At 44.1% G+C, this 12,276-nt stretch overlaps 1 pseudogene; it reads right to left on the bottom strand.

The window, feature by feature from the left end:
• Positions 1 to 2,080: 2,080 nt before the first annotated feature.
• LOC121025728 (homeodomain-interacting protein kinase 2-like) lies at positions 2,081 to 10,772 on the bottom strand (annotated as a pseudogene).
• Between the last annotated feature and the right edge of the window lie 1,504 nt (positions 10,773 to 12,276).

The raw sequence follows: 12,276 nt of genomic DNA, 5'->3' as shown, positions 1-12,276 counted from the left end.
GAGCCACCCAGGCGCCCCTCAAACTCATTTTTGAAATGCTACCGAGACACTTGTTTGGAAAACCCATCTGATGATATACAGGATTCAAACAGTGATGTTCTAGTTTGCCATCTCTGATCAGTTGAGCACAGATTGTTCCAGAAGAGAATATTGGAGTCTAGAAGGAAAGTGACTTAGCCTAAGACCAACCTCTTTAATTGGCTAACAAAGTAAGGGTTGGAGCCTAGACCACTTAAAGCCCCGTCCAAGCATTTTCCACTACTCCAAAAGCGCTTCCTTTCTTTGTTACTATATTTCGAATAATAGTAATCCTTTAAATATAAATAAAAATAATATCAGAAACACATTTAACCTCAGGTTAAATGTAAATCTATTTCTCGTTGCCTTTGCATTCCTTAAAATTATAACAAAAGTCATATAAACAGGAAAGACAGGCATACTACATTGAGAAACTTAGCAGAAATAATCCTGAGATTCGCAAAATGAGTCATGTGAAAAGAAACACCCTAAAAACTTCATCTGGAAATCAAACACCTTCCAGTTAATTTCAGGAGTTAAAAAATTTTTTTTCTGAACAACACATTTACACAGACGTACACTTTGCGTCATAACCCTGGATGTTGGCAAACGTGATTTCTAGCGTGGGCTACTTACAGGTAAGATTACACATGTGAGTATTGCTGTTTGTGACCTTTCTCATGGACTGTAATGAGGTCACTTTGTAGGCACTCCAGTTTTTGACGCATGGAGTCACCTTTGGTTAATTAAGATGCAGCCACAAAATAGAGTCCTTGAAATGAAGCCTACTCTAAAGATAATTGCCCAGCGTATTTAGACGTGACCAAACAAACACCTTAGCTTCCTGCCTTTTGTCTCCACCTCACAAACATTATAGCCCTCAAACAGATTCAAAGTGAGTTTATATAACTCAGTCTGGCCAGAGAGTGAGACTTTTAAGTCAATAAAAGCAGTAGGGTATTAAGTGCTAAAATAAAAATGTGCCTACAGTCTTAGTGGACACTGAAGACGAAGTGACTGTCTCTAATTGGTAGACTCAGGAAGGGCCACGCTTAGGCTGAATTTAGATTGATGAATAGAGTTTTCCAGTCTAACAAAATGGGAAATGTACTGCACATAGCAGATACATGGCGATTAAAGGCAGTTGTTGAGGCCACAGACTTAACGTCACTTCTCTTTTTATGCCCAACACCTAGCTCAGTGTCTGGCATATTATAGGCAGTCAGAAAATGTTTGTTATAAGAGAAATATTGTGTATGGAAAGCTGTAGGTACTGTGGTTCGATCAGAGCATGGGGCTAAAGGGAAGGGGGGTGAGAATGAGGCGAGAAAGGTAGGTTGGTGATAGATTACTGAGAAACCTGAACTAAGGACGATGACAGGACTCAAAAGAAGAAATGGAGGTTAAAGATATTTTAAGGGGGTAATTGCCACATCATGTTTCCTGAAGGACGATTGTGTCAGAAGGAAGAAATAAGTCAAGAGTGACAGTCACATTCTGGCTCGGGCTCGTGGTCGGATGATCACTTCATTTACCTAGTAGGGGAGGAAAAATGAACTTTGGGTGGAGCTCCGGACATACATTGTTTCAGAGAAAATAGATTTGGAATAGCATGAACTAGTGAAACTGGCAGTTGGAGAAACGATGCGAAGTGTAGAAAGTGGTAGCTTTTGGGGGGGAGGGGGAGGGGTAGACATTTTCCATTTCTCTTCTCAAATTCCTCCTCTGCCCAGCTCTTGCTCCAGGAAGCTAACTAAGCTTCATGGAGTGTATCACTGGATTCTCTTGCTCTCATTTTACCCTTGGAGGTACCAGTGAGAAGAATCAGTAGGAGGTATGAGGGCAAATGGAAAGGTCTGTTTGGGTATTTATTCACCGGACCCTTCCCTGTGAGGCCATGGCTTGGCTCAGTTTTGCTGTCTATACCGTCGTCTTTTTCCTTCTGGTCTAGGAGTTGTAAAAGCTTTCTCCTGTTGCTACCACAGGATACAGTATCATCTCTAGTTGCTTCCCTTTAAAGTTTGCGTGCGTCTTTATCATGAATCTCTTGGTTAAATTCTCCTTAATTCCCTGTTTGACTCTGGCTGTTTTGTTGTTGTTGTTGTTGGAACCCTAAGTTGATACAATTGGCAATGCAGTTGTTGTTGTTGTCGTTATAAAGTTGTACAAGGGAAATTGGCAAATGAAGGTCTGTTCGAAAGCCAATATGATCTAGGAATGTGGCAACATACCTAAAATCAGAGTCAATAACGTGATTAGAAAACAGTGATCAATGAGCCAAAGGACTGTCTTAGTCCATTTGGGCTGCTATAACAAATACCATGTACTGAGTGACTTCAGAACAGGAAAACATTATTTCTCTTAGTCCTAGAGGCTGGGAAGTCCAAGGTCAAGGCACTGGTACGGTAAGTGTCTCGTGAAAGCCCACTTCCTGGTTTATAGACAGGTGTCTTCGCGCTGCGTCCTCACGTGGCGGAAAGTGTGAGGGAGCTCTCTAGGGCCTTCTTTTATAAGGGCACTAAGACCAATCGTGACAGCTCCGCTCTCGTGACCTGATCAACTCCCAAAGACCCTACCTTTAAATACCACTATCACATTAGAGATTAAGTTTTACCACGTGAATTTTGGGGGAGCACAAACAGTCTATAGCAAAGACTTGTAATGAGAAGGGGGTATGAAGTGGCAAGTTATCGAGGAAATAATGCATTTTTTTAATAGAGGGAGAAAACTTGACAGCACAAGGTGACATTAGATTTCAATTGAGAAATCAATAGGAACTCGTAACCTTAACAGTAAGATATTTTCCATCTCTGCCACTGCAGCAGCCTGCACGTTCTAATCTTGTCCCCACCAGTGCGCATCTGGAAACATCTCATCTATGAGGAAATGACCAAATTTTGGTCCCAGATACAGCTTTCCGCTACAAGGAATGAAGAAACTTGCCGATTCTATGTTCTGAGTACTGAAAAATCAAGTATGGTCCTGCAGGTCTGTGTATTCCAGAAAGCAAGAGAGTGCATGGTGGGGACGCACAGTGTCTGCAAGTTTCACCTTGGTCCACTGCAGGAGGGGGATCTAGAGCCAAACTGCTGCTTGTGTGTCAAACTGCTGTTGTATGTCAGTTGGGGCTGTTGGTTGTGCTGTTTCTTTAAGGATGGGGACTCAGTTTCCTATTGCTCTCCGGCTCTCCCAGTGCAGAGACCAGTGATTTTAAAGTTCCTGGTGTTAAGCTCCTCTGACTGTTAAGATCTCTCAAAGCCACGCCCCCTTGGTTTTCAAAACCAAATATTATGGGGATCCATCTTCCCAGTGTGGGTCTCCCATGCCTGGGGCGCCTGGCAAGGGTCTTCTCCTCTCCTCTCTCCATACCTGCTGCAACCCTCCCTTTTGGTACTGAGAATATGCCCTTTTCTGAGTTTACAGAGAACTCTGTTCAAAAGTTGACAGACGTATTGTCTTCTCTGTGGTTATCAATTTTTTTCTTTGTCCAAGATAATTTCAAGGGAGAAAGATGGATTATTCAGCATGTATAGATCGTCCGTGCTCCTCTAATCAAGATCATTTATAAATATTTATTTTTAGACTGGTTTTGCTCATTCATTTCTGCTTCATTCCTGTTTATAATTACACCAAAAATAATAAGATGCCTAGGAATAAACCTAACAAACAAGTGAAAGACTTGTACACTGAAAACTGTGAAACACTGATGAAATAAATTGAAGACAACAGAAAGAAATGGAAAGACATTCCATGCACATGGATTGGAAAAAACAAATATTGTTCAAGTGTTTGTACTACTCAAAGAAATCTATATAATGCAATCCCTATTAAAATACCAACATCGCTGGATGCCTGGGTGGCTCAGTCAGTTAAGCATCTGACTTCAGCCCGGGTCATGATCTCACGGTCCATGAGTTTGAGCCTCACATCGGGCTCTGTGCTGACAGCTCAGAGCCTAGAGCCTGCTTCGGATTCTGTGTCTCCCTCTTGCTCTCTCTCTGCCCTGTCCCCACTCCCTCCCTCCCTCCCTTCCTCCCTCACTCTCTTTCTCTCAAAAATAAAAATTAAAGAATATTAAAAATATACCAACATTGCCTTTCACAGAACTAGAACAAGCAATCCTAAAATTTGTATGGAACCACAAAAGATCCTGAAGAGCCAAATCAATTTTTGAAAAAAAAGCAATGCTAGAGGTATCACAATTACAGACTTTGAGTTGTATTACAAAGCTGTAGTAATCAAAACTGTATGGTACAAGTACAAAAATAGACACATAGATCAATGGAACAGAATAGCCATTCCAGAAACAAACCCAAAATTGTATGGTCAATTAATCTTCAACAAAGCAGGAAAGACTATCCAATGAGAAATAGTCTCTTCAACAAATGGTGTTGGAAAAATCCCATAGCCACATGCAAAAGAATGAAACTGGACCATTTTCTTACACCATACACAAAAATTAATTAAAACTGGGCCAAAGACCTACATGTGAGACCTGAAACCATAAACATCTTAAAAGACAGCATAGGCAGTAATCTCTCTGACATCAGCTGTAGCATCATTTCTCTAGATATGTCTCTAGGGGCAAGAGAAACAAAAGCAGAAGTAAACTATTGGGACTACATCAAAATAAAAAGCTTCTGCACAGCAAAGGAAACAATCAGCAAAACTAAAAAGGCCACCTACCGAATGGGAGGAAATATTTGCAAATGACATTCCAATAAAGGGTTAGTATTCAACATATATAAAAAACTCCTACAACTGAACACCCAAAAAACAAATAATCCAATTAAAATATGGGAAGAAGACATGAACAGACATTTCTCCAAATAAGACATCCATACGGCCAACAGACACATGAAATTATGCTCAACGTCACTCACCATCAGAGAAATGCAAATCAAAACCAAAATGAGATATCACCTCACATCTGTCAGAATGGCTAAAATCAAAAACACAAGAAACAAGTGTTGGTGACAATGTGGAGTAAAAGGAACCCTTGTGCTATGTTGGTCAGAATGCAAACTGGTAGGTTTACTATAGAAAAAGAAAACCGTATGGAAGTTTCTTAAAAAATTAAAAACAGAAGTACTGGGGTGCCTGGTTGGCTCAGTCAGTTAAGCACCTGCCTCTTGATTTTGGCTCAGGTCATGATCTCAAGGTTCAGTTTGTGGGATTGAGCCCTGCGTTGGGCTGCATGCTCAAAGCATGGAACCTGCTTGGGACCCCCTGTCTCCCTCTTTCTCTGCCCCTCCCCCACTCATGCATGCTCTCTCCCTCTCAAAATAAAGAAATATACATTTGAAAAATAAAAATAAAAGTACCATAGAATCCACTAATTGCAGTACTGGATATTTACCTAAAATGTACCAAGAAAAACCCCACCCTAATTCAAAGGGATACATGCACCCCTACGTTTATAGTAGTACTATTTGCAATAACCAAATTATGGATTCAGCCCAAGTTGCCATCTACAGATGAATGAATGTATAAAGAAGGTGTGGTGTGGATATATACAACGGAATATTTTTCAGGCGTTAAAAAAAGAATGAAATCTTGCCATTTGCAATGACATGAGTAGAATAAGTCAGAGAGAAAGACAAATACCATATGATTTTATTCTTGTAATTTAAGAAACACAAAAAATGCACGAAGGGGAAAAAGAAAAGGAGACACAAACCAAGAAACGGGCACTAAGCTACGGAAAACAACCTGATGGTTACAGGGGTGGTGGGGAAGGTGGGGGGGATGAGTGAAGAAACAGGTGATGGCGATTAAGGAGTGCACTTGTGGTGATGAGCATCCGGTCATGTATGGAATTGTTGAATCACTACATTGTACATCTGAAACTACCGTGACACTATGTGTTCTCGTACTGAAATTAAATTAGAAACATAAAAAATAAAACAACACTGGGTCTGCTATTGGATCTTGGGTGACCCGGAAAAATGCTTGGTTTGTTTTCTGTCTTTAGACCGGTTGTCTAGCCATGGCCACAGAGCTCCCTTGTCCAAACGCCATCACTGAGAAAAAGTAGGCTGCTGGGTCTTTCTTGCGTCTTCACTTTGAAAGATCGTCTCAAAGAAGAGCTGTCTTTTGCCTTTCTTGCTGCTAGAGTTTTAGCACTCAGTCGTGGCTCGGTCGCATGCTCTGGACGTCCCACTGCCTTGCCCTGATGCTTTGCATACAGTGGGTGCAAACATGTTTGGGGGTGTGGTGGTGATCAGAGGAAGGGGCAGGATAGAATTTATTTTTATTGACTTAATGACTGAAGAGAAGTCAGTTGTTTTTGCCAGTACTTAAGATGGCCATGTCTTCAGTGGCAGGGGACCTGAATCCCAATTCCGCTACTTAGAACCTTTATCAATTTGGGTGAGTCGCTTACCTTTCCTGGGCCTCGGTGTTCCTCCCTATCAAATGGGACTAGAATTATTTGCCTTGCATACCCTATCAAATGATGCATGAAATAGTGCAAATGAAAACAGTTTGGGAATGTTTGTCATGTTTTTTTTCCACTTCAATTTGCTCACTCCTAGCATGCTGACCATCCATTTGCTCTAGCAACTAATGACACCTATTGTTGGTCAGGGATAATTTTGCCTTGGCATTCCTCTCAAAATTCTAGGGAATGTCATCTGGTCCTAGAGATTTAGTGACATCCTCAATGCAGCCAGACATAGGCAAATTTCTGAGAGAGCCAAGGAGATGTTAGAGAAATACTCTGACCAACTAGGAATAAATCCAGTAGCTTGAAGCAGAGATTTTTAAGCATACGGGAGTTGAAATACACTGGTATTGTATACGTGATTTTTATAGTCTCAAGTCTCCCGCATGTATAGGCCTGTGACTATCTTTTAAAAAATTTTTAATGTTTATTTATTTTCTAGAGAGAGAGAGAGAGACAGAGACAGAGCAAGCAGGGGAGGGGCAGAGAGGGAGACACAGAATCCAAAGCAGGCTCCAGTCTCTGAGCTGTCCGCCCAGAACCCAATGCAGGGCTTGAACTCACAAACCACGAGATCATAACCTGAAACGAAATCGGACGCTCGACAAAGTGAGCCACCCAGGCGCCTCTAATTATTTTTTAAGACCAAAGTGACTCAAAATATCTTGGGTTTGAACAATTATGTTGAATCTTCAGGACCTTCCTTGAAACCACTTTAGGTCTCTAGAACATTTAGGAATGTTTCTGATGTTCCATTTAAGGAACAAAATTTAGGGGCCAGGGGACAGAGATCCACATGTCTGAGGATGGAACGTGGCTCAGATTCCTGGACAACTCTCTGTGTGAGCCAGCAGCACACTGCACCCCTCCCCCCTCCATCCTGTTCCTTCTGGGACGTCTGAAGGTGTCATGCCCTCACCTGTTGGGGGCATATTTCTGTTCTTCCTCCTTTTCCTGTGTCCCGGTCACTGCTGATGGTGGTGACACTGACCTTGGGGCTGGTGAGGTCGGCAGTAACAATCATTGGTGCTGCAGGCTCTCTCACCCCACCCGCATGTGACGGAGGAGGTGTAGGCTGGGAGGTGTTTTCTCCTTGTTGCCCTTGGACCTCGGGAGGGAGCTGAAGGCCTGAAAGGAAGAGACCTCCCAGATGGAGATGCTTCTCACAAGGGACTGGTCCTGTTTACGCTTCTGGGAGGGAGACGGTGCTGGCTGGCTGTTGCAGAACATCACGTAGGTCATGTCCATCTTGGAGGACCGGGTGCTAGAAGGCTCACATGGCTGATCAGCAGCACCGACTGCCGGGTGATGCGGCTGAGCTTGCATGTTCTCCCAGTGGGTTAACTTCTGGGTGCCTGCCACGGTCTCAGGAGTCACAGTCATGTGCTGCACTGACCTGTGCTTGGCCACTCCAGTCACATGCCGCCATGCCAGGGAAAGCCAGATTTTCCAAGCTGAAGCGACCAGGCCTGGTGGGCAACTAGGCCCGGTCTGATCTGAAGACACTGTAGACACACGAAATTGCCAGCATGTGTAGAAGAAGATGGCTGCCATCCTGCATCTGGGCGGACACATGATGAGAGCTTGATAGAAAGAGTCAGGAGGGGCACAGATCTGGGCTGTTCCTGTCCACAGGGGCATGCTCTGCTGGGTCGCTGAGGTCATGGCTGCCGCTGAGGGCTGGTAAAGGGCAGATTGGTAACTTAGGAGACTTCGGCTTCAGTTGAATAAATAGTGGCGCTGGTAGAGGCAGGAGCCTGGTCCTGGACAGCGTTCAGATGGTTGTTGAAGGTCATGGTGACATCGGTCGGTGTGCTGGGGGCCACCTGCCTGATCAAGATGGTTTTGCCTGGGTTTGCAGTGTCCTCCGTATTCACCCAGTGCTTGCAGACCTCCATGATCTGGAAACAGTTGATTTGTGTATAACGGGAAAAATCACGTAAGTGTCTCAGGGTTTCAACTGGAGTGATGCTCAGCATCTATGGTCAGCGTCTTCTTTTTTTTATTTTTAATTTTTTTTTTCAACGTTTATTCATTTTTGGGACAGAGCATGAACGGGGGAGGGGCAGAGAGAGAGGGAGACACAGAATCGGAAACAGGCTCCAGGCTCTGAGCCATCAGCCCAGAGCCCGACGCGGGGCTCGAACTCCCGGACCGCGAGATCGTGACCTGGCTGAAGTCGGACGCTTAACCGACTGCGCCACCCAGGCGCCCCCAGCGTCTTCTTTAATAGGTCAATGAACTCCCGCCAGTCTGCCTTTTCCACAAACATGCCACTGCCTTCTAAATCTATTGTCGTGTTCACTTGGGCCACAGCATCTAAATAGTGGAAAATGTACTTCCTTGCTTCTTTCTACTTAACCGCCATTTCTGCTTCATGGTCCTCTGGTGTCTTCAGCCTCGGCAAAGTATAGGAAAACTCTATGTCCCAGTTGAAAAGCCTAGTTGTCTTTGTCCCTGCACTTCATAAATGTTTATCTAGCAAACCTTGTTTTTGTGAAATACACCAAATCCGATTACGTTCGGAAGCTCCTGGGTAGGGTGGCCAGCCCAGGAACAATTCGGTAATGACACAGCCCAGCGACCACATATCAGTTGCCTCTCAAAATGGTAAACCAGGGATGATCTCAGGGGCCCCATAACATCCGGGCTGCAAGTAGGTAGAACACATAGCTCTGGACACGTGACTGGCCGAACCAAAGTCAATGACCTTTACTCTGTAGGGTTATCGAGATGGGATCACCCAGCGTGGTGTTTTCTCGTTTGGGGTCAGCATGGATAAGAATTAAGCTTTGGAGTTTCATCAGGGCTGTGGCTACCTGCTGGAGGCCTGTACAAATGTATCTGAGTGGCAACGGGCTAAACTTACTCTGCTTCAAAAGGTCATGGAGGTCCTGCTCCAACATCTCAAAAAACCAAGCACGTGTGATCCTTGTGCTGGAAGCACTCATAGACGCAGACACAGTTGTAGTCCTCAGCTCTCCCGCTCTCAAGGGGGCCAGGATCCTCTCCTCAGTCTGACCTTGCCAAGCACATGGAGGGGTGATTCTCCAGGGTTTTGATGGCCACACTTTCAGTGGGGCCCCATTTCTGGCACTGGACTAAACATCCCTTGGCCCAAGAAATCTAGAAGTTCCTGAGCGTTGGTCATAGAGCACAGTACTTCATGCTAGGCTAGCTGAGAATCACCTTCACGGTTGGAGCCACTGTTTTTGGAGGGGGTAGTCATGGTGGTGGCAGTGGCTACCATGGCCCCACTTGCATTATTCTGAATCATGGATGGATGCTCTTTGATGATCAGCACGCTCCTTCTGTTTCTATCTCCTCACTCTTAGGCTTGAGTCCACAATTTTGTTAGGTATGAGGAAGGCTCACGGTGCTCCAACACATTAGGTTATGTTGAGACAGTTAAGGATCATGGGAAGAAGCCCTAAGTAGAAAACACTATGCACCTGGGGCACTTTCTGTTGGCTGTTACTGTTAAACTGCTTCTCTTAGAGCACAACACTAGGATGCAGCCCCATATAGAAGCCAGACTTCAGACAGGACCCTGGCTCCATGACGCGTCAACGAGCTACCTGAATTGCCTGCCAATATCAACCCATCAGGATGAGGGGACTTTCTCTCTACACAAGCAGGGCATCCCCTCTGTTCAGGGAGGCTGGCCTGATTATTTATTCTCTGTTGACGCTGTGTCTTGCTTCGGCTCGAGCCCTTGAATTTTGGGGTCTGGCCTCATTTCTATTGTTGTCTGGCTGAGAAACCAACGCCTGTGAAAAGGTGATCCACCAAGAACTTGTCCAGTGAAATAAGTACTATATTCTGATGTTACAGCTCTGTGCCCAGTGCTTCTGGGGAGGATGGTTTCGCTCAGTTTCTTCGCACTACAAAAAGCACTTGATTTAAGGGTGTGAGGGGAGAACACGTGCACACGCAAGGCTATACCTTCACCAGCGGGGCAGGTATCTTGAGATGGACCGCCACAGAAAAGGAAACAGAGTGTGCAAGCTGGGCCCACCCACCCCAGCCTCGGAATCTGCGACCTTGACCCCGTGTCTCCATGCTTGGCCAGTTTTGGGGGACTGGGCACCAGTTTTGGGGGACTGGGCTCCACTGCCACCAAGGTGGGGTCCTGAGCAGAGTTCTGGGGCAGGCGGGCAAGTGGGCACAGTGGTTCCTCCATGGGTGCGTGGTGAGGCAGGAGCCCAGGTGGGTAGTGCACAGCCAGTGCCCAGACAGCGCTTGGCCGGATCTCAGCTCCTGTGGTTACCAATTTTCTATAGATGTCTTCATGTATCTCTGTGTACATTTAATGTCACTCTTGGCTTTTCCCCCTAATCTTTTTTTTTTTTTAATTCATTTTAAAACAGCCTCATGGTTATATAAATTAAAATTATTTTCTTCTTAAAATTTTTTTAATGTTTATTTTTGAAAGAGAGACAGAGTGCCAGCGGGCGAGGGGCAGAGTGAGGGAGACAGAGAATCCAAAGCAGGTGGTCGCAGGGCTCGAACTCTCGAGCTCACAAACGGTGAGATCATGACCTAAGCCAAAGTCAGACGCTTAACCGACTGAGCCACCCAGGCACCCCGTAAGTTAAAATTATTTTAAAAGTACTTACATGACTGGATTTGCACCTCACTCCAACTGAAATGATTTTTAAACATCAATAAAATGCATGCATGAAACGACAGTAGTCAAGGTATTGAGGTTCAGGGAGTGGAAGATAGTTACAATGAGGGATAGGAAATGAGCACCATTAAACTTATCATTGCCCCAGGTTAGTTTCTAGAGGGAATTTTGAGGACACAGCGCAAAGGAAAGAGGAATTCAGCTAAGATGAAACCGAGAGCCAGGGTGTGAGGCATTTACATTCTCAGGACAGATTCCTGGAGAAGAGAGAGAATTCTAGAGATCCGCATCAAGTCTTTCTCTGGTAGAATACTGATAATCACAGGTATATGAGGAAACTACCTGAGGCTTTGGAAGAAGTAACAGAAAAAAAGTTAGAAGCACCGATCTCTGGGGAACACACTGAGCTAGAAATAGGTCCTGTCCCACAAACCAGAGCCAGAAACTTCGTAATTCACAAAGCCTTGGGTAGAGAGAGTATTCAGATAGGTTTTGACTCTGCTGCGGGACAAATTCTCCATAGATGCTGCACTTCCTCTGCTTTTGAAACCTTAAAAACAAGATTCAAAAGGATCAAAATGACACCATCTGCATCGAAGAATAAAGCTCAAGAATATCCATAGTGGTAAAAACCATACAGCATCCAACAAGATAAAATGAACAATGTCTGGCACTGGATAAAAAATTATAAAACATACAAAGAAACAAGAAAATATGACCCAAACTGAGGAGGAAAATAAAAGTCCAGGGTGAAGAGACTTTACATTTTGTTTTATTATGACCAGAGGATGCTGGCTTTCATTTCTCTTCTGTATGAAATTTATTGGGATTTACTTTGTGACTTAATATCCGGCCAGTTTTGAAGATGTACTATGGAAATCTGAGGAGAATATTTACTATGAAGGTACTATTAGGGTATACATTTCTACATACAGTTACTAGGTTGCTTTAAGCCCTTTACATTCTTAGCTGTTAGTTTGAACTTAACCTCTCTTTGAGTTTCATGTTGAAGAATCCTAGTACTGGTACCAGAATTTAAAGGAGATCTAAGTTTATGAATCACTGGGAGAAAGAATTTCAATGGCAAAGTTAATACTCCCTTAGGACTCTGTTTTACCATGTAGCTCTTGTCTTCCCAGGAATTTCTGCTTTATGAAGGAGTTTCCCATATTATCTGACACAC

The sequence above is a fragment of the Herpailurus yagouaroundi genome, unplaced genomic scaffold (genome assembly GCF_014898765.1).
Source record: "Herpailurus yagouaroundi ecotype Mexico unplaced genomic scaffold, PumYag 67700, whole genome shotgun sequence".
Taxonomy (NCBI): Eukaryota; Metazoa; Chordata; class Mammalia; order Carnivora; family Felidae; genus Herpailurus; species Herpailurus yagouaroundi.
This window is presented reverse-complemented; position numbering and strand designations above follow the sequence as displayed.